At 45.3% G+C, this 21,749-nt stretch overlaps 1 protein-coding gene across 5 annotated transcripts in view; it reads left to right on the forward strand.

Moving 5' to 3' along the window:
• The window catches only part of LOC110508723 (E3 ubiquitin-protein ligase RNF220), a 189,725-nt gene that overhangs the window by 25,146 nt on the left and 142,830 nt on the right, over positions 1–21,749 (forward strand). The window lies entirely within an intron of this gene.

Here is a 21,749-nt window from a genome sequence, read left to right on the forward strand (position 1 = left end):
TCCTCCTCCTCTTCTTCCTCTTCCCCTTCATAGTCTCCTGTTATAATAACAGGCCATGTGTGAGAGCCCAGCACCAGGAAACGTGCAAATGCAGCAATCAGTAAACACTCACTGAGCTAATGACATCAATCAATGGCCTTTTAAAACAGCAGTTTGATAATTACAATCATCAATGCTCCCTGCAGTATTCATTACCAACTAGCAAGCACTGATCTCAATAGGGCTCTCCTTTCATCTCTGGCTTTCTCTCTCGTTTACTCATCGCTTCATTGATAAAGCTTAATAGAGATGTTTTTATCTGGATCAATTTTAGAATTATCGTGTTTTGTAATATTAAGATTAAGAGTATTATCTATTTCGACTCCAGTTTAGTTTAAAAAAATGCTAAACCCGCTGTTCAGTTTGTGTTTGCATTTTTTATCTAACATTAAGTTATGATGAGAAGGATAGCTTAACCCCAATGTAATATGTAGTCTTCAGTACATTTTGGTCTGTTTCCAGGAATAGAAATTGAAACTGTTATTCCTTTTAAACAACCTCTGTTTAATGTTTTGGTAAGAACTGATATAGGGCCTACTGTAATACATTAACACATCTTAGGAACTCAAAGTGTGAGACAGAATGCACTTTCTCTTTCATTATGATGGTTTAGCCAAAGTTATTCCACAGCTGTAGAAAATCTATTTAATTCTCCACATGTCTCTCCGTGGTGTCAGAAGTAGGCGACAAGGTCCTTGTGTTTCATCTTGTGCAGTGATCAGTGATTACGTTGTCTCGTCCCGCCCTCTTTGAGAGCCGTGATGCTTGTCGTCACGGCTACGGTGGGGGAAATTGCGCTGAAGTTTATTCCTGTGACACATCAAAGGGAAACAGCGGCCGTTTAACTACCCCTCTCAGTGTGGGGTCCACAATCGTCTTAACCAGTGTCGTCGTCCCCCCTCGCCCCAACCACCCCCCGCCCCAACCACCCCAACCATCAAAGATCTAAACTTCGGCCGCTCCTCAATCGATGGTTTTCATCACATTTGGCCGTTTGTACCAGCCAAACAGAGACAATTCTGAGATATACAGATCAAACTTGTTGCTGTTGAAAATGACAGCTGAAAGTGGTGAGGGGTCTGATCTGGGATGGACTGAGCAATAAGCTTACATTTATACCTCTCTTCTCTTTGTAGACTGGACTTGTGGCTGACTGTGGCTGGGTCTGGGGTACAGCTAGCTAGCTGTCTGAGTTAAGCCTCGTTTCACACCTGCCGCGGTGTAATCCTTTAGTCATGTCAGACTGCAGTAGGTTCCTTTAGTCATGTCAGACTGCAGTAGGCTCCTTTAGTGATGTCAGACTGCAGTAGGCTCCTTTAGTCATGTCAGACTGCAGTAGGTTCCTTTAGTAATGTCATACTGCAGTAGGTTATTTTAGTCATGTCAGACTGCAGTAGGTTCCTTTAGTCATGTCAGATTGCAGTAGGTTCCTTTAGTCATGTCAGACTGCAGTAGGTTCCTTTAGTGATGTCAGACTGCAGTAGGTTCCTTTAGTAATGGCAGACTGCAGTAGGCTCCTTTAGTCATGTCAGACTGCAGTAGACTATTTTAGTGATGTCAGACTGCAGTAGACTCTTTTAGTGATGTCAGACTGCAGTAGGCTCCTTTAGTCATGTCAGACTGCAGTAGGTTCCTTTAGTGATGTCAGACTGCAGTAGGCTCCTTTAGTGATGTCAGACTGCAGTAGGCTCCTTTAGTGATGTCAGACTGCAGTAGGTTCCTTTAGTCATGTCAGACTGCAGTAGGTTCCTTTAGTCATGTCAGACTGCAGTAGGCTCCTTTAGTCATGTCAGACTGCAGTAGGTTCCTTTAGTAATGTCAGACTGCAGTAGGCTCCTTTAGTCATGTCAGACTGCGGTAGGTTCCTTTAGTAATGTCAGACTGCAGTAGGCTCCTTTAGTCATGTCAGACTGCAGTAGGCTCCTTTAGTGATGTCAGACTGCAGTAGACTCCTTTAGTGATGTCAGACTGCAGTAGACTCCTTTAGTGATGTCAGACTGCAGTAGACTCCTTTAGTGATGTCAGACTGCAGTAGGCTCTTTTAGTGATGTCAGACTGCATTAGGCTCCTTTAGGGATGTCAGACTGCAGTAGGCTCCTTTAGTGATGTCAGACTGCAGTAGGCTCCTTTAGTGATGTCAGACTGCAGTAGACTCCTTTAGTCATGTCAGACTGTAGTAGGCTCCTTTAGTGATGTCAGACTGCATTAGGCTCCTTTAGGGATGTCAGACTGCAGTAGGCTCCTTTAGTGATGTCAGACTGCAGTAGGCTCCTTTAGTGATGTCAAACTGCAGTAGGCTCCTTTAGTCATGTCAGACTGCAGTAGGCTCCTTTAGTCATGTCAGACTGCAGTAGGTTCCTTTAGTGATGTCAGACTGCAGTAGACTCCTTTAGTGATGTCAGACTGCAGTAGGCTCCTTTAGTGATGTCAGACTGCATTAGGCTCCTTTAGTGATGTCAGACTGCAGTAGACTCTTTTAGTGATGTCAGACTGCAGTAGGCTCTTTTAGTCATTTCAGACTGCAGTACACTCCTTTAGTCATGTCAGACTGCAGTAGGCAATTTTAGTCATGTCAGACTGCAGTAGGTTCCTTTAGTGATGTCAGACTGCAGAAGATCCTTTAGTGATGTCAGACTGCAGTAGGCTCCTTTAGTGATGTCAGACTGCAGTAGGCTCCTTTAGTGATGTCAGACTGCAGTAGACTCCTTTAGTGATGTCAGACTGCAGTAGACTCCTTTATTGATGTCAGACTGCAGTAGGCTATTTGAGTCATGTCAGACTGCAGTAGGCTCCTTTAGTGATGTCAGACTGCAGTAGGCTCCGGCAGTCATGGTGCTCTGCGGGTTCCATTTCAATGTGGGCTGTCTAATATCGCACCCCCGCGGCAAAATGCTTGGAATTCTGCCCTCCTGGAGGGGGGGGGGGGCTAAGGGGAGCAAAAGAGAGCAAATCTGTCACTTCTCCCAAAGCAGCCACCCCTCTGCAGTAGGTTCCTTTAGTCATGTCAGATTGCAGTAGGTTCCTTTAGTCATGTCAGACTGCAGTAGGTTCCTTTAGTGATGTCAGACTGCAGTAGGTTCCTTTAGTAATGGCAGACTGCAGTAGGCTCCTTTAGTCATGTCAGACTGCAGTAGACTATTTTAGTGATGTCAGACTGCAGTAGACTCTTTTAGTGATGTCAGACTGCAGTAGGCTCCTTTAGTCATGTCAGACTGCAGTAGGTTCCTTTAGTGATGTCAGACTGCAGTAGGTTCCTTTAGTCATGTCAGACTGCAGTAGGTTCCTTTAGTCATGTCAGACTGCAGTAGGCTCCTTTAGTCATGTCAGACTGCAGTAGGTTCCTTTAGTAATGTCAGACTGCAGTAGGCTCCTTTAGTCATGTCAGACTGCGGTAGGTTCCTTTAGTAATGTCAGACTGCAGTAGGCTCCTTTAGTCATGTCAGACTGCAGTAGGCTCCTTTAGTGATGTCAGACTGCAGTAGACTCCTTTAGTGATGTCAGACTGCAGTAGACTCCTTTAGTGATGTCAGACTGCAGTAGACTCCTTTAGTGATGTCAGACTGCAGTAGGCTCTTTTAGTGATGTCAGACTGCATTAGGCTCCTTTAGGGATGTCAGACTGCAGTAGGCTCCTTTAGTGATGTCAGACTGCAGTAGGCTCCTTTAGTGATGTCAGACTGCAGTAGACTCCTTTAGTCATGTCAGACTGTAGTAGGCTCCTTTAGTGATGTCAGACTGCATTAGGCTCCTTTAGGGATGTCAGACTGCAGTAGGCTCCTTTAGTGATGTCAGACTGCAGTAGGCTCCTTTAGTGATGTCAAACTGCAGTAGGCTCCTTTAGTCATGTCAGACTGCAGTAGGCTCCTTTAGTCATGTCAGACTGCAGTAGGTTCCTTTAGTGATGTCAGACTGCAGTAGACTCCTTTAGTGATGTCAGACTGCAGTAGGCTCCTTTAGTGATGTCAGACTGCATTAGGCTCCTTTAGTGATGTCAGACTGCAGTAGACTCTTTTAGTGATGTCAGACTGCAGTAGGCTCTTTTAGTCATTTCAGACTGCAGTAGACTCCTTTAGTCATGTCAGACTGCAGTAGGCAATTTTAGTCATGTCAGACTGCAGTAGGTTCCTTTAGTGATGTCAGACTGCAGAAGATCCTTTAGTGATGTCAGACTGCATTAGGCTCCTTTAGTGATGTCAGACTGCAGTAGGCTCCTTTAGTGATGTCAGACTGCAGTAGACTCCTTTAGTGATGTCAGACTGCAGTAGACTCCTTTATTGATGTCAGACTGCAGTAGGCTATTTGAGTCATGTCAGACTGCAGTAGGCTCCTTTAGTGATGTCAGACTGCAGTAGGCTCCGGCAGTCATGGTGCTCTGCGGGTTCCATTTCAATGTGGGCTGTCTAATATCGCACCCCCGCGGCAAAATGCTTGGAATTCTGCCCTCCTGGAGGGGGGGGGGGGCTAAGGGGAGCAAAAGAGAGCAAATCTGTCACTTCTCCCAAAGCAGCCACCCCTCTGACCTCCATTCAAAGATATATTGATTTTCCAGTGCTCTCTCCAAAGGGTGTGTGTGGGTGTGTGTAGTGGGGGGAGAAGGAGCATCAGGCGCAACACAGTATGGCTCCTTTTCTCTACAAGTTAAACACAGATCCCTAGCTACCTGGAAATCAAATCAAAAATGTGTAAAATACTGTACAGACATCACGGCAGCAACATCTATGAATGTGTCTCCGTGTTTGTACCAGTAGTGTGTGTGTGTGTGTGTGTGTGTGTGTGTGTGTGTGTGTGTGTGTGTGTGTGTGTGTGTGTGTGTGTGTGTGTGTGTGTGTGTGTGTGCGTGCGTGCGTGCGTGCGTGTGTGTTTGAGTAGGGAGCCAGTGTTTAATCCGTTTCTGGCATAGGGTGTTGTCTTGTTGGTCTCAGACAAGCTGATCCAAGCTCTCAGTTCAGAACTCCCTCTAGTTCTCTTTACTGGAATCCCTCCGATAGCCGGGCTGCACGGAGCCGCCTGAGGAAATCCAAGGATCCTTCAGAAGAAACAAAGCTAGCGTGTACAAACAAACAGAGCCAAGGGGAGAGCAGTCCCAGATCCCAGCATCTCTCTCTCACTACTCCTGCCTTATTGGTCCTAAGTCCTCTCTGTGAGCCTGGACAGGGGCAGTGTAGCAGTGGGAGAGAGACTTGTCTTGGAGAGGATACTGTTTGTTCAGTAAACCCTGCCAAACCTGCCACCAATGACTCACAAAGTTTTGGAAAATAGTTTCAACGTTACAGTTTGTTTCCTTTAGATGTTTTTAGATCCCGTTCAATGATGCAAAGAAGAATGTAAGGATTTGATGATTGACTTGCCAAAAGAGAGTGGTTTGAGTCTTTTCCATGCACACTGCATTCGTTTTCGGGGAATTTACAAATCAAACTGTTATCGTTGGTCGTTGATATTGTGAAGGCTCGTGCATAAACATCATATAAATACCAAGATTGCCTCGTCACTTTTACCCCTACCTACATGTACATATTACCTCGACTACCTCGTACCCCTGCACATTGACTCCTTACTGGCACTCCTTGTATACAGCCTCGTTATTGTTTTTATTGTGTCACTATTTCCTTTTTTATTGATATTTTTCTTACTTTTTAACATAGTTGGGAAAGGGCTCGTAAGTAAGCATTTCACTGTAAAGTCAACACCTGTTGTATTCTGCACGTGACAAACACAATTTGACTTGACTATAATACCACGTTTTTCTTCAGAGGGAGTGTAGCTACAGTTAGATCCTAAAGCTGCAGCCCACAGTGTGTCGTCCAACAGTTGTAAAACAATATTCACATAAAAAAAAAGACTCTGACTTTGCAGCAATGTCACAGCAACAAACAGGTATTATGAGCTGTGGAGAGAAGAGGTCAGATGTCCACTGGGACGTGACCTGACATGGCAGCGTGGTGCGAGGTCTTTGGTATCCTTGGTAATGGTTGACCGCTGGGGCTGCTGGGGCAGGGCTGGACACGCCGGGTCGTCTTGGACATGGGCGGTACACAGATAGCGGAGTGCATGCTGGGTACTGGTCCTGCTGGGTTGTGGCCCACTGAGCTCTAGTTAAATGACGCCTGCTCAGACCAGGTAATGATGATCCGAATGGGACCTGAGGACACACTGGGGTATTTCCTGAAGACGGGGAAACAGCTGAGAAGATGAAAGTACATTTGAAAGTGAAATAGGTTTAAAAGTGTGAAGTGAGATACTAGTGGACTAGTTTGAGTGTGGACACTGGTGTGTGTGTGTTTTACAGTCGAGTGTGTGTGTTTGTGTATATTTGTGTGTGTGTGTGTGTTGGTAATGCTTGTAGCATTCAGGCCCCTCCCTCCCTCCGTCAGACCTGTCATCACGGCCTTAATAATATTCCATCGATACGACCAGCGACATGGTCTGGCTGTCTCGTTTTGGGTGTCCTGCAGCAGGCATCCATCATCCAGCCGGCAGAGCCCTCCAGGCTGTCAATAACCCCACAGAATGCTAATGGTGGCATTTAACCACTGCCTGACAAATTAACCAAGGCCACACAACAAGGGTTAAATATTCATCATCCATTCCAAGGCTCCCTAACTGGCCTGGCTACACAGCTGCTTACCTGGCTGTATAGGCTAAGCATGGAGCTGGACCATGGATCTCATAGATATATACACGACATGACCAAAAGTATGTGGACACCTGCTCGTCGAACATGTCATTCCAAAAGCATGGGCATTGATATGGAGTTGGTCCCCCTTTTGCTGCTATAACATCCTCCACTCTTCTGGGAAGGCTTTTTTTCTAGATGTTGGAACGTTGCTGTGGGGACTTGCTTCCATTCAGCTACAAGAGCATTAATGAGGTTGGGCACTGATGTTGAGCGAGTAGGCCTGGCTCGCAGACGGCGTTCCAATTCACCCCAATGGTGTTCAATGTGGTTGAGGTCAGGACTCTGTGCAGGCCAGTCAAGATCTTCCACACCGATCTCGAAAAAAACATTTCTGTGTGGAAAGGAAAGGGTATTTTCCAAACTGTTGCCACAAAGTTGGAAGCAGAAAATCGTCTAAAATGTTATTGTATGCTGTATAATTAAGATTTCCCTTCACTGGAACAAAGGGGCCTAGCCTGTACCATGAAAAACAGCCCCAGACCATTATTCCCCCTCCACCAAACTTTACAGTTGGCATTATGCATTAGTATTCTCCTGGCATCCGCCAAACCCAGATTCGTCCATTGGACAGCCAGATGGTGAAGCGTGATTCATCACTCCAGAGAACGTGTTTTCACTGCTCATGAATCGAATGGCGGCGAGCTTTACATCACTCTAGCTGACTCTTGGCATTGTGCAAGGTGAACTTGGGCTTGTATGCGGCTGCTCAGCCGTGGAAACCCATTTCATGAAGCTCCCGACCTACAGTTCTTGTGCTGATGTTGCTTCCAGAGGCAGTTTGGAACTCAGTAGTGAGTGTTGCAACCGAGGATAGACAATTTTTACACGCTACACGCTACAGCACTCGGCGGTCCCTGTGTGCTTGTGTGGCCTACCACTTCGTGGCTGAGCTGTTGTTGCTCCTACATGTTTCCACTTCACAATAGCAGCACTTACAGTTGACCGGGGCAACTTGTTGGAAAGGTGGCATCCTTTTGAAAGTCACTGAGCTCTTCAGTAAGGTTATTCTACTGCCAATGTTTGTCTATGGAGATTGCGTGGCTGTGTGCTCGATTTTATACACCTGTCAGCAACGGGTGTGGCTGAAATAGCCAAATCCACTCATTTGAAAGGGTGTCCACATACTTTTGTATGTATAGTGTAAACCTGTCATAAACCTAGAATGTCTAGAATGTGTTCTCTATGTTCTATTTAATTATATGACGAATACCTTTAAAGTCAACCCACAGAGAGAGTGGATACCGGCCCCCCAGCTTGCCATTATTCACTGGACCCTAGAATAATATATGTTAGCATGTTAGAGAGAGTTAGTGAATAGTGATGATACATAGGCATGGTGCATTGTCCCAGTGTGCACCTTTAAGGATGGTCATGCAGTGGGTTTAAAGGGGGATTATGCTCATGCACACACAGGGTTAGAGGAGCTGATCGCGTCCCCCTCCTCCTCCTCCTCTCCCCTCTCTCTGATCACAGATGGCAATGTGTGGTGTTCTAGTCTCAGGAGGGAGATGGTTGGTTACGATGAAAGCCCCCAGCCAATACCCCCACCCCTTCCCTCCACACCACCTCCCTCTCTGGACTGGTCCATGGCTAGGTCGAAGGTAGGATCACGGCTGGAGCAGCAGGCAGTAAGTGTGTCTGCCACATGAAAACCTGCCTCGGCCTCCACTGTCCTCCCCTCCTCATAGCTAGGCCGACCAGCAGCCCAGCTCTCCTGCCCCCTCTTTTTTCCCTTTCTCTCTCTCTCTCTCCCTCCCTTTCTCTTTCGTATTCAGCCTGTCCATCAGTGGCCTTATAAATAATTCATTGCACTTTCCCTGATGCCTTGTCACCTTGCCTTCTTATTCGCCACCTTGTCTCCTTCCTCTCACTTCCCCTCCTCTGTTCTCACTGCAGCGGAACACCCCAGGAGCCCGCTTGTCCGGGACCACACACTCTCTCATCCTCACCCCCCTCTCACCCCCTCTCTGCCCCCTCCTCCTCCTCTTCTTCTCCTTTTCTAGACTCCTGTCTCAGTCAATGGTCATTGAGTCAGATACGGGGGTCCTGGTGGGCTCCATTTGTAGTGTGCTGTGTTTGTGGCTGGTAATTAATAGCATGCCCTTTTAACTGGCCAATTCCTTTAAGATTCAAGTTGTTTTCTACCAAGGGCTCTGGAATGGGAGGGAGGCAACGGCTTTTTGTTTTATCTCCACATTCCTTATCATATTGTGACTTCCTGTTCAGTAGGTAGGTGTTGTGTATAGATCAGCTTTAAGAGCTTGTTTCTTTTAGATTCTCTTCTCGGCTGCCTGTAGAGAGGGAGAGTTCGAGTTGTCTTTTCATTTTTACTTCTCAGATGTTGAGGAAACCACTTGATTTAATGCAATGCTCTCCATAGATGAAGGAAAAACGAATGTCATTGTCCTGTGGAGAGCCTTGTGGCTACCGGTCTGTGCAGCGCTCTCTGCAGACATGCAGGCATACCCACCAACCTGCAGCAGGCTGGAGAAATGGAGGGAGGAAAAGGAGTTGTTCCCCCACTAATTTCACTGAGCATAACCACAGACTTCCTAAACAGTCTCCTCTCCTCGCTCCTCACGTCTCCTCTTGTCCTCCCAAGGGGCAACTCTCAGCAAGAGAACATCGGAAAACACTGAAAGCAAAGCAATCGGAGAGCTGTAAGCTTGTCACTAATCCAACTCTTCTCTCAACAATTGAACACTGAATTAGGATTAGAATTAGTTTACAATCTTACTTCTTCTAATTACCAAAATTAAAGCTTGCATTGCAACCCATTAGTCATATGAATTTAGATGAATACTAGTTAGGAAGTGTAATGATGAATTGCCTCTGGTTCCCTCTGTAGAGTTTAGTGTAGTGAGAAATGGATTGTGGGCGTCGGAGGGCTGTGTGTTGGCTGATGCAATAGGGCAGGCTGTGGAGCACTTGGGCAGAACTCCTGGGACATTGAGATGCAACACAGGAAGATCGGTGTGTGTGTGTGTGTGTGTGTGTGTGTGTGTGTGTGTGTGTGTGTGTGTGTGTGTGTGTGTGTGTGTATGTGTTAGCGGGAGAGAGAGAGAGAGAGAGAGAGAGAGATGGGACGGCCCATACTCTGAGATGCATACAGTAAACAGGCTGTGTGCGTCCATCAAGCCCTCGTCGGCTCCGCAACCTCAGATGGGGCTGTCTGCGGCATTCACCTCAATCCCGGCAATTAATGCGTTTTAAAAAATGTCCCCTCCACTTTCGCTGCCAGCCACACAACTGCTATTCTTTATTCAGCTGAGGCCCTGCTCGGTTAGTGGAAAATCAGCAGCGGCGCCCCGGCCCATAAGAGGCAGATCAATCAGGGAGCTGGGTGATGAATTAGACTGGTATCAGCAGGATGGAGGGAGGATGCCACACTGATGCTGCTGCTGTCCTGGCCTGGGGAGCAGGGAGCTGACACCACACAGACACAGCCTGAGTTGTCCTACAATTCTCTGATATCAAATACAAAATCCTGTCAAAACAAGTTGTAGGCCATGTGAATGGAGAATGTCCACAAGAGGCCAAACTGAGCATTTGTATAATGGTCTAGCAAAACAGAACTACAACAACGGTAGCAAACCTATTTATTTGATAGCATCCACATGGGAGAGATACATGATATGGGACATTCATTTGTAGAACACGTCTTGTGATAGTCTAGCTTCAAGGATGAGTTAATGATATACAGTATGAGGCCTTCGTTTTTACAGGGTAGAAAATAGACAACCCAGCAAACCTTGAACATTCCCAGAACATTAGCTAAGATTCCTATTAAGTCCTACTTAGGGTTATATCTAACATTAGGATGATAAAATCATTTGGGGGGAGGAAATATCCTTGGAATGTTCTCCTAACATTCACTAAAATGTTGTGCACAACATCTGTATCAACCACCACAGAACATTCCCCTAAAGATCTCATTAGGTTTCCGGGTAATGTAATAATATGATGTACTAGTAATGTTTTTCCAGCAAACCAAAATTGGTTCTGTGAAAGTTCCCAGAACATTCGTTAGGTTGATATGTTCCCACAACACAAAAATGGTCCAGTTGTGCGAATGATTCTACAATGTTTATTAAAGGGGTGCAGCGAGCATTCACCTGATGTTACAAGAATATTCCTAGAACACATTTTGTCTGCTCTTTAAAGTTTCCCAGAATGTTTTATTAGGTTGTGGGAACAGTCTGGTGGGAACATAGAGACATGTTCCCAAAACACAAAAACTGTCCAGTTGTGCTGATTATTACAATGTTTCTATTAGGTTGCGTAAAACATTCTTCTGATGTTGAAAGAACATTCCCAGAACACCTTTTTATGTTCTTTAAAAGTTCCTAAATCATCTCTTTATTTTTGTGGGAACATTGTGGGGATATGACAAGAGATAGGTTCCCAAAACACTAAAACCGTCCAGGTGTGCTGACATTCTGATAATGTTTGTATCAGGGTGCACAAAACATTCATTTGATGTTGCAAGAATGTTGACAGAACAGCCTTTCTGAGTTCTTTAAAGGTTCCCAGAACATTCCATTAGGTTTTGGGAACAGTGTGGGTACATTACAAAAGATAGGTTTGTGAAACACAAAATAGGCTCAGTTGTGATGACATTCATACAATGTCTAAGATGGTTGCACAGGACATTCCCTCAATGTTGTATGAATGTTGACAGAACACTTGGTCTAAGTTCATTAAGTTATGGGAGTTGTCTGGGATGTTGTCAAATTCCCACAATGTTCCACAACCTAAGTAAACATTCTGGTAACATCCGGTAAGTATTCTTTGCACCATAAAATAAACATTGTAGAATCATCCACACAACTGGACAGTTTTTGTGTTTTGGGAACATGTCTTTTGTCCCCTCAATGTTTGCACCAGACTGTTCCTACAACCTAATGAAACATTCTGAGAACCTTTAACAAACAGATTAAATGTGTTCTTGGAACGTTCTTGGAACATCAGGTGAATGTTTTATTCAAACATTCCCACAATCATCAGCACGACTGGACCGTTTTTGTGTTATGAGAACATTTAACCAATGTTCTGGGAACTTTCACAGAATCAATTTTGGTTTGCTGGGAAGAGACATAAAATGAGGGAGAAACAATATTTACACTAGTTTTATTATAAGTCACGAGAGGATTCAAAACCTTCTGAATGAAAAAGATATATCATATTTTAGGTTTGAATAGGAGTCTTTGTATCGCAGAGGGGAAATTGTTTTACAAAATGTTAGACAGGCTGTGAGGAATGTCGTGACATGGCCCCAAAGGCCCTCGGGTTAGCAGGGGGCATGTGGCACTATCTGTCCCAAGTCACCTTGTATTGCTGTTACTAAGCCCTTGTTGGCTCCACCAACAGCCCTGTATAGGTTGTATGTAGAGAAACTGAGCTCCCAATACTGTACGAACCAGATACATTCACAGCCCCCCTCTCTCTCTCTCTCATTATCCCACTCTCTCTATTCGGCACTCAGCTTGTGTAATAAATTCATTGTAACGATGACAGCTTCGTTACTAGGCCGCCTGCCTTGTTTTGGTGTAATTCAAACGACAGCTTTAGGACTTTTTTTTATTTAAGACGTCCTGTAATTACATGGGTTTTAGCATATGTAGGGAGAGAGATATGATTCATTTGCAGAGCGACTAGGGAGCCCGGGTGAGAGGGAGATAAAGCACGACTGAGGCATGAGAAAGAAGGAGCGCGAGCGGGGAAAAGAGCGAGGGAGAGGAGAGATATGGTTTGGCAAATAAAAGAGGAGCGCCGTGTTGCTACAAACTGTTCCCCTTATTATGCCTCATTAAAGTGCGGGACGAGATAAGGCTACACGAGGCCATGAATAAGATCTACGGTCTCACTGTTCTGTTAGCAGGCAGAGCAATGGGAGTTGATACTGCCTGGGAGCCGTGAGGGGCTCTTTGTGAGCCGCTGCTAAAATAATGTCTCCTTTTCTCCAGCGCTGACCCCGTGGAGGGGCCTGAGCGATAGCAGATAGCGGAGAGCCCCCCTGCGCTAATTAGGGGAGCTTTTAACGAGGACAAAAAGATGTGTAGCGCCGGGGAAACTGACAGGGCCCGTTAATCCAGCTCTATTGTCAGCGCAACAGGGAAGCCATGTTGGACAATCACCCTGGGAGACTAGTCATCAATCCAATACAGGCCCCGTTCGCTTACCTTCCTTCTCTGCCCTAGCATGCACGTGCACACACACAAGCACATATACACACACCCACAAACACACACACACACACACACAAGCATGTACACACCCACACACACACACAAACACACACACACACACAAGCATGTACACACACACACACACACACACAAACACACACACACACACACACAAGCATGTACACACACACACACACACACACACACACACACACACACACACACACACACACACACACACACACACACACACACACACACACACAAACACACAAACACACACACACACACATACAAGCATGTACACACACACACACACACAAACACACACACACACACACAAGCATGTACACACACACACACACACACAAACACACACACACACACAAGCATGTACACACACACACACACACACACACACAAACACACACACACACACAAGCATGTACACACACACAAGCACGTACACACACACACATGCACTCACACATACACTCAAACACACACACTCTAGCGTGCATCACATTGGCTAGATTCTAGAAAATAAGGCCCGGGCGATGACTGATGCCTTTCATCACAAAAAGTCACACCAATCAACAGCCAATCACACACAGCAGTAATTTGGTCCTAATTACCCAGAGTGCTAAATTACTACCTGTAGTTGTTTGGCTGATTATTGAGGAGGGCCAATCTGATCTTGAGGTGGTGGGACACTGGCCGGCTGCCCTGTTCTGTGGTAGAGAGTCGTTGTTTAGCTGTCTTGTTCTAAGCTCCTCGCCTGCTACTGCTGTAAATCAAAGCCATGCAACACTATTAGATGCTAATGAGACCACAATGTAATTTCCAGAGGGGCTACTCTAGCCTGGGTCTACTCTGGGCCTGTCTGCTGAAGATATTAAGAGAGTAAGGCGCTCCATGATAGAGTAGGCATAAGAGACCTCTACGTTATCCTCCATACAAACACAATAACACACATAGCCCCGGGCCTGGCCTCCTCACCCCTGCTGGTCACTTGTCATTCCTCTGTCTGGCGTGCTTCGCTCTAACAGGCATGTATATAGGCCTCCTGCAGTTTAGAACAGTGGTCTAGTGGTTAAAGCTGTGGCCCACCGAAGGGCCTCCCCTGATAAGCACCATGATTTCCCTAACTACCACTTACGTCCTCCCAAGCAATGCCCATTCACCCCTGATGATAGTGATGATGGGGCTGGACAGCATGAGGGTTGACTGTGGGCGCCCGACAGGCAGCACTAGATGCCATAGCCAGACAGGACCAAGCTGGCAGTATACTTCCATCCTTCCTGACTGATACAATCCAACAGGCACCTGAGTAAATGTCTGTTCCTCTTCTTATATTTTAACGTTTTTGACCCCCTTTTTCTTCCCAATTGGTAGTTACAGTCATGTCCCATCGCTGCAACTCCCGTACGGACTCGGGAGAGGTGAAGGTCGAGAGCCATGCGTCCTCCGAAACACGACCCTGCCAAGCCGCACTGATTCTTGACACAATGCCAGCTTAACCTGGAAGCCAGCCGCACCACTGTGTCAGAGGAAACACCGTCCAGATGGCGACTGTGTCAGCGTGCATGCGCCCGGACCGCCACAGGAGTCGTTAGAGCGCGATGGGACAAGGACATCCCGGCCGGCTAAACCCTCCCCTAACCCTGGTCGACGCTGGGCCAATTGCGTGCCGCCTCATGGGTCTCCTGGTCACGGCCAGCTGCGACACAGCCCGGGATCGAACCCGGATCTGAAGTGACGCCTCTGGCACCGCGATGCAGTGCCTTAGACCGCTGCGCCACTCAGGAGAGTTCTTCCTCTTCTTAATGGGCCTATTGACTGTTTGCACAATGAAGTCCATCACCACATACAGTAGATTAGTACGTGGGACTGGAGCTGGGAGGTAACAACGCCTGCCGCCACATCTTCTTCAACACTGATAAATAACTCAGTGGCCGTAAGATTCAGTGGTGTGACCTCCTGCCGACTGGTAATTTGCTGAAATTAAAACTTAATCAAGCATACTGCAGCACTGGTCCTGAATAATTTAGTTGGGATGTTGAGGAGAGAGGAGAGGAGGACAGGCATCAGGGACACAGGACGGAGAGGATGAGAGAGAGAGAGAGAGAGAGAGAGAGAGAGAGAGAGAGAGAGAGAGAGAGAGAGAAACGGCAGTGGAGGGAGCAGGAGAGGAGAGGGGCAGGGGATGAGGTGGTGCTAAGGGGAACATGTCAGGGTCATTTTTCTTTCTCTGGGAACCTTTAACTAAACCAAAGCAACGTTTATTAGCATGGGTCAGGGTCAGTGAATTTGTGGATTTGGTGCTGCAGAAGATTTGTTCTTTGCTGCTTTCGAAATACACAGCACACTTGTGTGCCGATTGTGTGTTGATGTTATTGGTATCAGATGGCATCTGCAGAGTTTATCTTAGTCAAATCATCTGGGAGCTTAATTACTTATCCCCTTAACTTTTAATATCTTCATTCAATTTTTCCATCTTTGATTAATTTCTCATCTCCACAAGTGTTTCATTAATACAAAACCCATTAGCCATCGTGTAATGAAACTCATTTTTGCAACTGTTTTTTTACAAGTGGAATTTCTAATCAGGTGATGATGGGGATGAATTGAATAAACATTATTCTTCTTCTGTTCACTTTTTCCCCAGGCTTTGACAGGGTGGGCTCGGCTGGAATTGACCCTAAGATAACATTAGTCAAAATATGTACCCCTCTGATAGCGAGAGCTGGCCGAGAGGCATCCACTGAACTGCCTGTTAACTGTCAGAGGTATTGCAGAGTATTCCTCCAGGCTGGGTTCACCACCAACGTGTTTTCTTCACAACCTTACTGGATGTGTGTATGTTTGTGTGCTTGTCTCGATCTCCATCAGAACACACCCCCCCCCCTCCCCCCCTCTCTTCCCTTCCTCGCTCCCTCCTCAGTCTTCCTGCCGTCCTCCCGACCTGTACTCTGGCAGATTGGCGAGAATGAACTCCTGGTCCAGACATTTTGTGTGAAAGCTCGGGCCTCTCTAATGGAAATGAAGCAGCAGTGACGTGCTGTCCCTTTGTGATGGCCTGCAGACTCACATTTTATTAAGTTCTCTTTAGAGAGAGAGGGAAACACAAGAGGGGAAAAGTCACCCGGCTGCATGTTAATTAGACCGCTCCAAGACACCCAGAAGAGAGGGGAGTTTGTTAAAGGAGAAAAAGCTTTTAGAGGAGGGGAACTTTACATGCAAACAAAAAACAGCTTTTCTCAGGGTGGGATTTGAAAAGAAAGAAAGAGAGACAGAGAGAGAGAGAGAGAGAGTGAGAGGGAGAGACAGAGAAAGAGGGAGCGAGAGAGAGAGAGAGAGAGAGAGAGAGAGAAAGAGAGAGAGAGAGAGAGAGACAGACAGAGTGAGAGAGAGAGAGAGAGAGACAGAGAGAGAGAGAGAGAGAGAGAGAGAGAGAGAGAGAGAGAGAGACAGACAGACAGACAGACAGAGTGAGAGAGAGAGAGAGAGAGAGAGAGAGAGAGAGAGAGAGAGAGATGGGGGGGAAAGGGAAAGAGAGAGACAGAGAGAGGGAGAGAGGGAGAGAGAGATAGAGAGAGACAGAGAGAGAGAGAAAGGGAAATAGAGAGAGAGACAGAGAGAGGAAGAGAGAGAAAGAGAGAGAGGGAGAAAGAGAGAGAGAGAGGGAGAAAGAGAGCTTATGTCCACTGTTTCCCTTCTTTCTGCTCCCGTTCCATCCATACTCTCGCTGTGCGTTGGACTCTAAATTCCATTTTCATCCACTCTCAGCCTGTGGTACCCAGAACACTCAACTGTTTCTTACTTAATAATATCAGTGTAATGCCGCTAAAGACTGAAAGAAAATACATCCAATTGGTTCCTGTTCGTGTTTAACTTCTTGGTGTCCGTGGTCACCTACAGAAGGACCCACAATACATTGTAAAAGTGCACTATTTAGGCTCACATTGTGAAAGTGTGTGAGACATTGGGAAGTGAAAAGCTAGGAATCTTGTGTAAAGAGTGAGCTGAGAAGATGGTCTGAAGAGGCTAGAAAGTGCAGGGTGAAAGGTGCACTTGTTTATAAGATGGTTAAAATGGGAGTGCAGAGTCGTCAACTGGTGGAGGGAGCTGGTGGGTGGGTGGCTATGGGTGAGTAGGGGGGGGGGTAATGTTGTCTGAAAGGCTGAAAGGGAGCATGATGACTGCTCAATGGCACCACCCAGCCTGCCGTGAAATCGGAAACCCCTGCCAACAACCAGGGTGGAACAACCCCCCCACATGCACCCGTCCCTGTCCTGTGTTCCCATGTCCTGGCCAATCAGAGGGGTGAGAATGGGGGGGCATGTGACACTATGTAGTCATGCAAGATAGGCTCAGCCCTGCCCAAACCCTCCCTCATCCTCACCCACTATCTCACCTATCCATTCCCCTCTAACTCTCTGGCCTCTTTCATAGGCTCACTTTAAAATACTGTACATTAGATGTCTAGGATGCTCAGAACCATTGTCTGCATGGTATTGTCCGGTACGTACAGGCAGCAGTTTAATAGTAGTTGGAGGTAGTTTGTATGCATGACTTACTGATCAGGCCAAAGGCTGCTTTAATCTGTTAATGGCTACTGTCTGTGGAACTGCTGTTAAAAATCTCCTGCACTCCCTCCCATCCATTAGGCCTTGTAGTCTGTCTCCCAAATGGCTCTGTATTCCCTACGTAGCGCACTACTTTTGACCAGAGTCGTAGTCCACTATATGGGGAGCAGGGTGCCATTTGGGACACAGACTGCTGTGTTGCATTCTGGTCCCCTCTGTGCAAAGCCAGATGTTTCTAATGACGTTTGCTGTGCATAATTATAGCCCAACCGTTCATAGCACTACCCTACAGAGAGATAGGATCATTGACATGAGGGGACTTCTCCCTATTAATTGCATCTGTTAGTCTCCTCATCAAGATTCCTGACATCCAGGACCTATATATAGTAGGTGGTGTCAGAGGAAGGCTCAAAACATTGTCAAAGACTCCAGTCACCCAAGTCATAGACTGTTCTCTCTGCTACCGCACGGCAAGCGGTACCAGAGCTCCAATTCTAGGACCAAAATGCTCTTTTACAGCTTCCACCCCCAAGCCATAAGACTGCTGAACAATTAATCAAATTGCCACCCTGACTATTTACATTGACCCCCCCCCCCCCCCCCCCCCCCCCCCACCTTTGATTTTACACTGTTTCTACTCGCTGTCTATTATCTATGCATAGTCACTTTACAAATGACCTTGACTAACCTGTACCCCCCACATCACATTGACTCGGTACCCGTACCCCCTGTATATAGACTCGTTATTGTAATGTCATTTTCTTGTGTTACTTTTTTTCTTCTTAACTTCTTAACTATTTCTTGTACCTCATTGTTGGTTAAGTGCTTGTAAGTAAGCATTTCACGGTAAGGTCTACCTGATGTATTCCTTGCGTGTGACAAATACAATTTGATTTGATTCCTTATATTCTATACCTAACGCATCATTTGCATGTGTCGACTCTGGCACCCACCTGTATATTTTGTTATTTTACTGCTGCTCTTTTTATTACTTGTTACTTTTATCTCTTATTTCTATCTGTATTTTTTTTTTTAAACTGCACTGTTGGTTAGGGGCTGGTAAGTAAGCATTTCACTGTAAGGTCTGTTGTATTCGGAGCATGTGACTAATAACATTTGATTTGATTTGTTTGCGGGGGAGGCTGATGAGGGAAGGACAGCTCATAATAATGGCTGGAATGGAGTCAACGGAAGGGTATCAACCACATGAAGACCATATATTTGATGTTTTTGATACCGTTCTACAAATTCCACTCCAGCCATTACCACGAGTCCGTCCTCCCCAATTAAGATGCACAGCAAAATGCCAGTAGAAACATCTGGCTGACACGGAGGGGAGCGTGATGCAACACCCTCCTCATATAGAGCACTACGGCTCCGGTGCGTGCGCATTTGCGTGTATGTACTCGTGAGAGAGACTTCTAGAGAGAGTACAGGGAAAAGAGAGTGAGTGAGTAGTTCATTGGAGAGTTGAGCTGCTGAGGTGGGGGGTCCTGTCATTTTTGTGTCTGAGTATGGTGGGACCAGACCCCAGGGAGATCGAGAGACTAGCAGACCCAGGGCAGACCCCCAGCTGCAGCACCAGCCACCCCCACTTGGGTCACACAGTCCCAAGTCAGATCCCAGGACCACACCACCTCCCTCCTTTCCTTTCTCATCCATTCACTTCTTTGTTCTGCCTGAGAATTTAGTGCTCAGCAAACTCTATTGGTCAATAAGCCTCCTTGGGTTGTTACTTAACTCACTTCATAAGGCAACTTCCTCATGTCCCAGGAACTGATTTAGACCAGTAAATTAAAAGCCAAAGTACTATAACTCGAAGTGGCATCAGAATGGAGGAAAAATGAATATGCCATAAATTATAGTTAGATATACATTTGATTAGTATCACATTTGAAGTGTGCTTGTGAGAATGTCAACCCTGAAAGTTATTTTTGTTCTTGAAATAGCTTCTTTACAATTAAAAGTTTACATTTTACTGAATGTTTTTTGGATACGAATATATTTGGATAAGTGCACTGTAATATATGCAGGGGTTATATATATACATATATATATATTATGTACAATTGATGACCATTCTGGTATAATTCTACAACACTTTGCAGTCCTCCACAAACCATAAATACTCACTGTATTATCTCCTTGCATGTATCAGTACAGCAAATTGGAGATTTGTTGGGCCAAGTAGAATTAATTGAATAGCTTTTAGTAATTAATGACTTTAAGAGTAAGTCCTGCTATCAAGTACTTTAAGAATATATTGGAGCCACATTATAACATAGGGCCTACTTTACTTTCTCTCATTTAAAGGTAAATTATTATTTCGTCCTCTAGATGAAAGAGCCCTATGCTCCCAGAGTCCCTTGTGATTTAATGCTGGTCACCAGAACCTGTTATCAGAAAATTGGTTTAAAGAATTTAGTTTTAACACAATAAAACACTGTCGGTTCACAATTAAAAACCATAGGCTTCTCTTGGAGTCGTTAACCTTCCGTGATACTTTTTGGAAATAAACCATAATGTACTTTTTTTTAATGGGAACAAATCAAATATGTTCCACCAGTTTATTGAATTAAACTGCAATGAATGTTTCCGGCTCAGGTCCAAATTTGGAGAATAGCAATACTTTTCTCAAGTTGATTAAAATATGAGATATTTCACATTAGTTAGCTTTATGGGCGCCGAGGTAATTCATTGTCTCTAAATGGCTTCATGTCAATGCGCTCAATGAATGATGTCATTTAGAAAGTCTATCATTTTAAACATCCTGACTACACAGATCGACTACTTGGCCTTTATTTGATTATTGGGAGTATTACAGTGTACATGTTCATAGATGAATATGAAATTATGAAAATGATTGCAATCTCAACTATGATCATGTGTAATATGTTACGTTATGCATGATAGCCTGACAATAACAGGTGAATATTAGGATAATAGTACGAAAATAATAATACTATTAAAATACATAATTCGTTTTTTTCAGATGCATTTTTAGGGTCCTATTTTGCATGCTTCTTGAACACAGCGGCCGAATAAAGGTAGGCCTACCCCCATTGACGCTCATTTAAATTACACTTAATGCAAATTCATGTTCAAATCGAAGCACGTTGAAAAGAGAATACCAGCAACTGGGGGGAAAAAATCTAAATAATGCATATTTATTGAATGCTAATTGCTGTATATGAATGCAGAAAGCTCTCTGATTAATTGACGAAGATCAGATGTAAATGAATTGCTGCATTCTGAGTGAGAACACTGAGCTCACACGACAACTGACTGACACACATCCACGACAGAGAACACATAGAGAGGAGAAGAGTAACAAGATTGGGAACATGTTTTATTAATTAACATTTTAGGAAAATGTCTATATATTAGGGTAATTATCTTTAAAAAAATGTTATTATGATTAGCTTATTATTATTAGGCTATTGTGTGGTAGGCTAATAGTAAGTAGGCTTACGTACAATAAACGCATAGTCTATTAGATCAATAGCCGATCAATAACGGTCATTTAAAATGATTCGTGTAAATTATCTCCAGTCATTTAACATAATTAAACATCCGTGACATTTTCACACACTCAGCCTACGGTTGTGGTTTTCCCCGCTCCATACCCTACGGCTGCCAGTTGGAAGAAGTGCGTTTATTCAAATGATCTAGCTAAGAGGTTAATTCCAGATTTCAGAGGTTTTGTTTTTGGAAATAGCTGTGTCCTGCCAACTCGCCCTGGGTAATTTGTCCTGTGTTGGGGGGCTGCTAAAGGGGTCTATTCTCACATTTATTTGTTTATGGTCTTTTTAAGTTACTGATTGGTTGCAACCCATTCACTGCTCCTCCCGTTTAGTGAAGCGAAATGTAGGACACACAAAACACTCATCCATTTCAAATCACAGATGGTCTTTTCAATGGTCGCTGTCTTGTTTTGTGTGAGAGTGCGCCGGTTTTTCCCTCCTCGCTGTCCGCATTTTGCTGCTCGTTGTTTCTTTGTGTCTAACTTTCTCTTCTAACGGCTTTGTATAAAGCATCCCCTTCTGCTCCTCTGCCTCGCTATTCACCTCGCGCCTCCTGTGCTACGCTTCTCGCGGTTGCATGCACACATGGCTGTTTGAGAGAAAGAGAGAGAGAGAGAGAGGGAGAAAGAGAGAGAGAGATAGAGGGAGAGGATAGGAGGGAGAGAGAGGGAGGGAGAGGGGGAGAGGAGAGGAGCGGAGAACATCTCTATTTCTAAACGGAGCAGCGCATTAAG

Source organism: Oncorhynchus mykiss, chromosome 28, assembly GCF_057628025.1.
Source record: "Oncorhynchus mykiss isolate SJ-2025 chromosome 28, ASM5762802v1, whole genome shotgun sequence".
Lineage (NCBI taxonomy): Eukaryota > Metazoa > Chordata > Actinopteri > Salmoniformes > Salmonidae > Oncorhynchus > Oncorhynchus mykiss.